Raw genomic sequence first — 6,890 nt, forward strand, 5'->3', positions numbered from 1 at the left:
ACAAAAATATGATACAACAGAAAAGAAATTTGAGTGATAGAGGCACATTATTGCTTTATCGCTACCTTTAAGATAGATAGATTAACGCCCCCACCATAGTCAGTATGCAATCGGGTTCCTTGCCACTTATCTCCAGGGTACACCACCGCTTCCATTGTCTTTGACGGTGTGCACGCATTGGTTCGGACCTTGCGAACACGATCAAAGCTAGACAATTTGCCCAAATGAACAGAAATCTTGCAAAAGCTTGGAAAGCTTGAAACTTGTAAAATACAATTAGGGCCGTTTGGATGCCGAGAAGATTTTGATTTTGATTTCTCACATTTGCAGCCCTTTTGTGTTGTGATTTGGATCCGGATCAAATCCTTTGATTTCCAAATCAGCGACTGGCAGTGAAAAAAGTCAGATTTCCAAATATGATGTGGAATTAAGTAATTGGAAAGCCACAGATCTGGTAGTTTCCTTCACTTCTTTGCTCCTCAACCTCTCCCCTCCAGTCGGAAGTACCCCCTTCCCTCTGTGGCTAACCAAAGAGCAAAGGGAATACTCCCGTTGGAGCGTGCATACAAAGAAAGTTCCATAACCACCGCCTTCATTTTGGGTGATGGAGAGCACCCCAACCACGATAAGCATGATAAGACCCGCCTCTGAAACGTATTGTCAAAGACAGGGACATAGTACCAGTGACATCCTTTATCTTTGAAATTCAAGGAGAGGCTACAGAGTACACCAGAGATCTTATAGTGATTGCTGATCTATTCATTTTGTATTCAAAACTCAATTCCAAATCCAAATACAAAATATGAGGTATCAAATGGGCCCTTAATGAAGAAAGAAAAACAACAGAGAAAGATGACAAGAAGTACAAAGGGAGAAAGAGTAGAATCACGTGTGTATCTTTTGTGAGAAAGTGTTTCTCCTACGAAGAATACACCCCTTTGCAATTCCAATGTTTTCATTTGATGCAGATTCATTTTTCAATGAGAACGAGTTAATACCTTAAAAGCAATAACTCCAAAACATATGAAATATCAAAACCATAGAAAGCCCACATTCAAGGTGCATGTTGTTTCCAAAACGTTAGAAGATGTTGAAGCTTTGAAATTTTGATTAAAAAACATTAGGAAGAGCAAATTTAACTGCTTAAAAACTCCAACACTTATAACAGTATGACTTACATAAAACGCTGCTATATATAAAAAGGCAAAGATGCCCACTAAATTTAATCTTTCCACAATTCAAACAATTCATATAAGGGTTGTAGCTCCAAAAACATTCTCTCTAGCTCATCATACTGCAAATTCCCTGTCATTGTACCCCGCGAGTCATCCTCTCCGGACGGGATTCCGTCGGGAATCACCTTCTTTTCATCACGGCATGATCTTCCCGGCACCTTTGCGGTGGCCACCGCATTAGAGTGCCTTCCAGTTAGGCCCTGAACAACTGATTTGAAGTTATTCATATCTGTTTCAACGAACTGGGTCTCAATGATTTTTACTTTCACAGGGTTTCTTGCTTTCCCAGACATGGAAAATATAAGAAATTCGGATCGTCCGATGAAACTTTCTTGAGTTGGGTTTGTTTATTCTATTATGATCACGTTAGTTTTATACATATATATAAGATGGTTAGAGAGAAAGAAGTGTAAGAAGGAAAGCTCTGTATCAAGGCATGCACGATTGACCATGAAATTAAAGGCAGTCTAGAAGGACCGAGATAGGGTCAAAATATTACAATGAGAAAATGGTGCATATTGTAATGAGAAAATTCGTCAACTTTGACCTATGGAGTGGCCCTTGACCTCTTGGGCTACGTCTGCTGATTTTTGAAAAGTATTATTTGTTTAGAATAGATCTGATGAGATCTAACCGTAGATCATCATGTTATAGGTGAAAGATGAGACGTAACTAGAATGGGGAGAAATTATATGATTAATTGGAGTACAAAGACGAAAAGTTAGTACGATGGAAGTATCACCTTTGATATTTGATAAAACATCAGCTTCTCAAAATGTGAGCTGCTATTGGATCAAATATTAATATTAGGAACAATTACCAAAGGTGGACAAAAATTAGGCAGAATTACCAACTGGACCAGGCTTTTCAGAAATTACCAGTGGGGGACAAAATCTGTCTTGTCATTAGAAGCTGGACGAAAATGCCCTTTTCTTAAGCAACACGTTTTGCTTTTCCACTTTTCCCTCTTCTCTCTTCTTTCCCTCTTTTTTTTTTTTCACTTTTCCATTTTCAACTTGTTTTTTTTGCCCTACCAGTCATCTTCTTCATCATTTTAGCCACCATTGGAGGAGGGAAAGTTCGAAAACTTGAAACGTGAGTTCATTCTCATCTCTCTCTATATCTAGGTTTTGTTTTTCATTTGTTTTACGGTTTTGTATTTCTCCTTCTCCCTTTCAATGGATGATGAGGAAGATGAATCGTACGGTAGAAAGAAAAAAACGTGAAAATGAACGAGTGAAAAAAAGCTGGAAGTAAAAATGTGTTCATAAGGGACTTGATAAGCCCATTCGGAATTTGGTAACCCCATTTTGATACTGGATAACCCCAACTCCAGAGACGTGAAAACCCCCTTCCAAAACTCCAGTACCCTTGGGCAATTTTAAGGGACTTGATAAGCCCATTCGTAAATTGGTAACCCCATTTTGATACTAGATAACCCCAATCCCAAATACTTGAAAACCCCTTTCCAAAACTCTAGTGCCCTCGGCCAATTTTTAGGAACTTGATATGCCCATTCGGAAATTGGTAACCCCATTTTGATACTTGATAACCCCAATCCTAGAGATTTGAAAACCCCATTCCAAAACTCCAGTACCCCGGCCAATTTTCAAGGACTTGATAAGCCCATTCAGAAATTGGTAACCCCATTTTTTATACTAGATAACCCCAATCCCAGAGACTTGAAAACCCCCTTCCAAAACTCTAGTATCCTTGGCCAATTTTCAAGGACTTGATCACCCCATTCGGAAATTAGTAACCTCATTTTTTATACTAGATAACCCCATTCCTAGAGACTTGAAAACCCTCTTGCAAAACTCCAGAACTCTCGGCCAATTTTCAAGCACTTGATAAGCCCATTTTGATACTAGATAACCCCAATCCCAAATACTTGAAAACCCCCTTCCAAAACTCTAGTACCCTCGGCCAATTTTCAGGGACTTGATAAGCCCATTCTGAAATTGGTAACCCCATTTTGATACCTGATAACCCCAATCGTAGAGACTTGAAAACCCCCTTCCAAAGTCAAAACGTGTTGTATATACCAAAGGGTATTTTCGTCCAGCTTTTACTGACAAGACCTCTTTTGTCCCCCGTTGATAATTTTTGAAAAGCATGGGTCCTGTTGATAATTTTGCCTAATGTTTGCCCCCTATTGGTAATTGGTCCTTAATATTAAGGATGGGATGATAAGTACAACTTTGTATCATTGTACGCCCGCTCATCATATAATTTCTCTTACAATAGATTAACAAAATGATTTAGATTAGGATTGTCATGCTTATTCTTATTTATCTTGTTTATCTGTAAGTTCCTTCTTTTTTTTGGGTAGGTAAGATGGGGTTAGGCAGGACACCAACCTTTATATAAGGAAATGATTATTATTAATGAAGATTATCTGATACGTACCTTTGAGATTTCGGAGACGGCCGCAAAGACTATACTCGTGGGGGCGGAAGAGAGGCTTCTAAATAGGCGATGGGCATAGAGGAAATCACTGCCGGGCGGATGGCTAGATCAGCCATATCCGCCGGAGAACAAAACCAACACTATTGTTACTTGTTAAAAGTATAAAAGATAAATAACGCCTTTCTCTAACAGCTTAGGCTTTTGGAGAAGTTGGTAAGTTAACATGGTATCAGAGCCAAAGGTCTCGAGTCCAAATCTCCTAGATAGCAAAATCCACATGTGATGGTCGGCCCAGAGTGGGACCACATGTGCCACGTGTTTGCCAAGTGGGCCACACGTACCGGGGAGTGTTAAAGTATAAAAGATAAATAACGCCTTTCTCCAACAGCTTAAGCTTTTGGAGAAGTTGGTAAGTTAACATTACCAGTGCCATGCGTATGGCTCTGATATCATGAAGAATTATGAGAAGTAATCTCAGATTGTCTCAGAAAGTCAGAAGTACTCTCAGATAATCGGTGCTTACTGTCATTTAATACTTGATGATCCAATGGTCAGATCTCATCAGTTCTGATTTACTCTAACATCTCTCTCTCTCTCTCTCTCTCTAAAGGTGAAAGCCATGAGAGAGTTTTTATCTCTCTCAGTAACATCTGAAGGTCATTGTTGTGTTAAAAGTGTTGGGGTTCCATGCAAAAGCAAAATAGTCCCACATCGGTAAACTGAGATGGATGGGGATGGGTTATAAGGGAATGAACACCCTCCTTCTAACGGCTAGCTTTTAGGGGTGAGTTCTACCCGGTTAAATTCCCAGCAAATGGTATCAGAGCTCAGGGCATGGTTACCCCGGTCTGCCTCCGATGGTGGAAATCTCCCTTGGGGAAGATCTCAAAAACCCTGGTGGAGTATCTCGTGCTTCTGACATTGCCGCTACGTGGAGAGGCAAGACTGACCATGTTGCTTCCGCCGTGTGGAGGGGGAGTACTGCTGGAATTCCATTCGGTGAAAATTTCGACCGAAATTTCATTTTTAAATTCCGCTTTAATATTAATTTACTATGGGCGAAATTACCGAAATTTCGGTGAAATATTAATTAAGTTTTAAAAAACCGGATTTTTTTGCTCAAATTTTGGGAAAAACGAAATTTCGACCTAAATTCTGAAATTTCGGTCGCATTTTGTACCATTTTGGTTTTTATGCATTTCGGTGTCTGTAATTTCGGATTTCGGTCGAAATTTAAAACCATGCCTCTAATGGCTAGCTTTTAGGGGTGAGCTCTATCCGGTTAAATTCCCAACAAAAAGTTTATCTAAAATTTTACCGCGGGCAAAATAACACTATCTTGTAGTGTAAAGAAATCAAGCAAGCATGCATATTTATTTGATCGACCTGTCAAATCTCCACCTTTGCTTGAATTTTATCAACATGTCAAAAGGTACATAGGTGTTGGAATGAAACCAACTAGGATAGAGGGAGAAGATGTGATTCAAGAGAAGAAACTTGTTCTCTTGATGCTAAACATTGATGCTAAACACTCAAAGAAAGAAACCCAAGTTGTTATACCACTCAAGAGACCTCAAATTTCACTAAAATGGCCTACTTATTAAGAAGATATATAAAAGGCCTAATTTTTAAGCTACACTACAAATCCAAGATTAACATATCATAGCTATTCTTGGCTTCCCTAAGCCACCACTAACACATTCACAAAGGTAAAGTAAAGTCCTACACAATTCCAAAATATGAAACCTAAGTTCCTAGAATATTAACTCCCACAAAGGAGATTTTCAATGTGGTTTAAGTCCATGTTCCAAGCTCCCACTGTAGAAGTTAATGACTGCATGGCAAGCTCCATGTTAGTAGTAAGTTCCAAGAAAGTCAGTGGATAGGTAGTCAAGTGGTCATTCTTATATGTCCAACAATTGGATTCTCTACCACACATATAGGCGGGATTCTATTTCTACTCTTCCACACATATAGGGTGTCTATTTCTACTCTGGAACACGTTGATTAAGTTCCGGAAATGCCTATACTTATTTCTACTCTGTAACACGTTGATTAAGCTCCAAAAACATTTCCTATAGCTCATCATACTGCAAATTCGGATCGTCCGGTGGAGCTTTCTTCAGTTGAGTTTGTGTTTTTTTTTTTTTTTTTTCCTGATCAGTTTTACGTGGACAGCGATAGGCCGGGATAAGACATTTCATGAATGAGAAAAATTTAAAAATCATGAGCTCGTGCCCAAGAAAACCAAAGTTGTCCAACGACTACTAATATATATAGCTAGACAATTTTGACTAGACAGAGGTAAAGTTTTATAAATATGGAGCCCACAAAAGGGTACGTATCTGTAAAAACTACTGGTTAGAAGGAGGCGAAGGTCTGGATATAGGTCCCACAAAGTCATAACTCGTCGATCCACTTCTCTCTCTCTCTCTCTCTCTCTCTCCTATTCCTTTGAATAGTCTCTATCTCTCTCTAAGAAATAAAAAAGCCCACAAATCTAGAATAAAAGAGGCCTAAGTGGTTCGTAAGGTTCTATGACTATTCACAAGCAAAATAGGAGAATTTATATGATGAAAGGCTTATGAACACATACTCATCATCCCTTCCTTGATCTTTGATCCAACAGTAGCTCACTTTTTGAGGAGTTGCTGTTGGATCAATTATCAAGGGTGGTACCTTTATCGTAGTACCACCTTTACGTCTTTTTTTTTCTTTTTTTTTGATGACGTAGGATGTCCCCACGCCCTTCGGGAGTAGGACTAGTCCCTACGGATACACGCAACGACCCACTCACCACGGGTATCAGGTAAGTCGGGGGCGGCATTCGAACACTCGTCAACAGCGAGTAAACCCATGACTTTATGCCAAAGAGCCAACGCCTCGGTGGGTACCTTTACGTATTCATACAACCTTTAATCATATAATTTATCAGAAATTAGTTCAAAGAGCTATTACTACTCGAAGATTCCAAAGTATATTATATTACATGGTCCATACGACTAAATATTATAAGCCAAATCTAATTCAAGTACAAAATTGAAAAGTTTCACCCATACAGGAGATAGAATTATGAATTCGACACATAATTAATTACAACAAAGTATATTATATTATATGGTCCACATTTGCTTGAATTTTATCAACCTTCAGAAGGTCCTTCATATAAGTCTTCTCTACCGGTGTCTTCTTCTGCTCTGCATGAAGTTGATCCAAACTATGGTTGTACTTCCTTTAATGGAATAG

The sequence above is a fragment of the Tasmannia lanceolata genome, unplaced genomic scaffold (assembly GCF_043159265.1).
Source record: "Tasmannia lanceolata isolate RefF3 unplaced genomic scaffold, GAP_Taslan_0.1 ptg000013l, whole genome shotgun sequence".
NCBI lineage: Eukaryota > Viridiplantae > Streptophyta > Magnoliopsida > Canellales > Winteraceae > Tasmannia > Tasmannia lanceolata.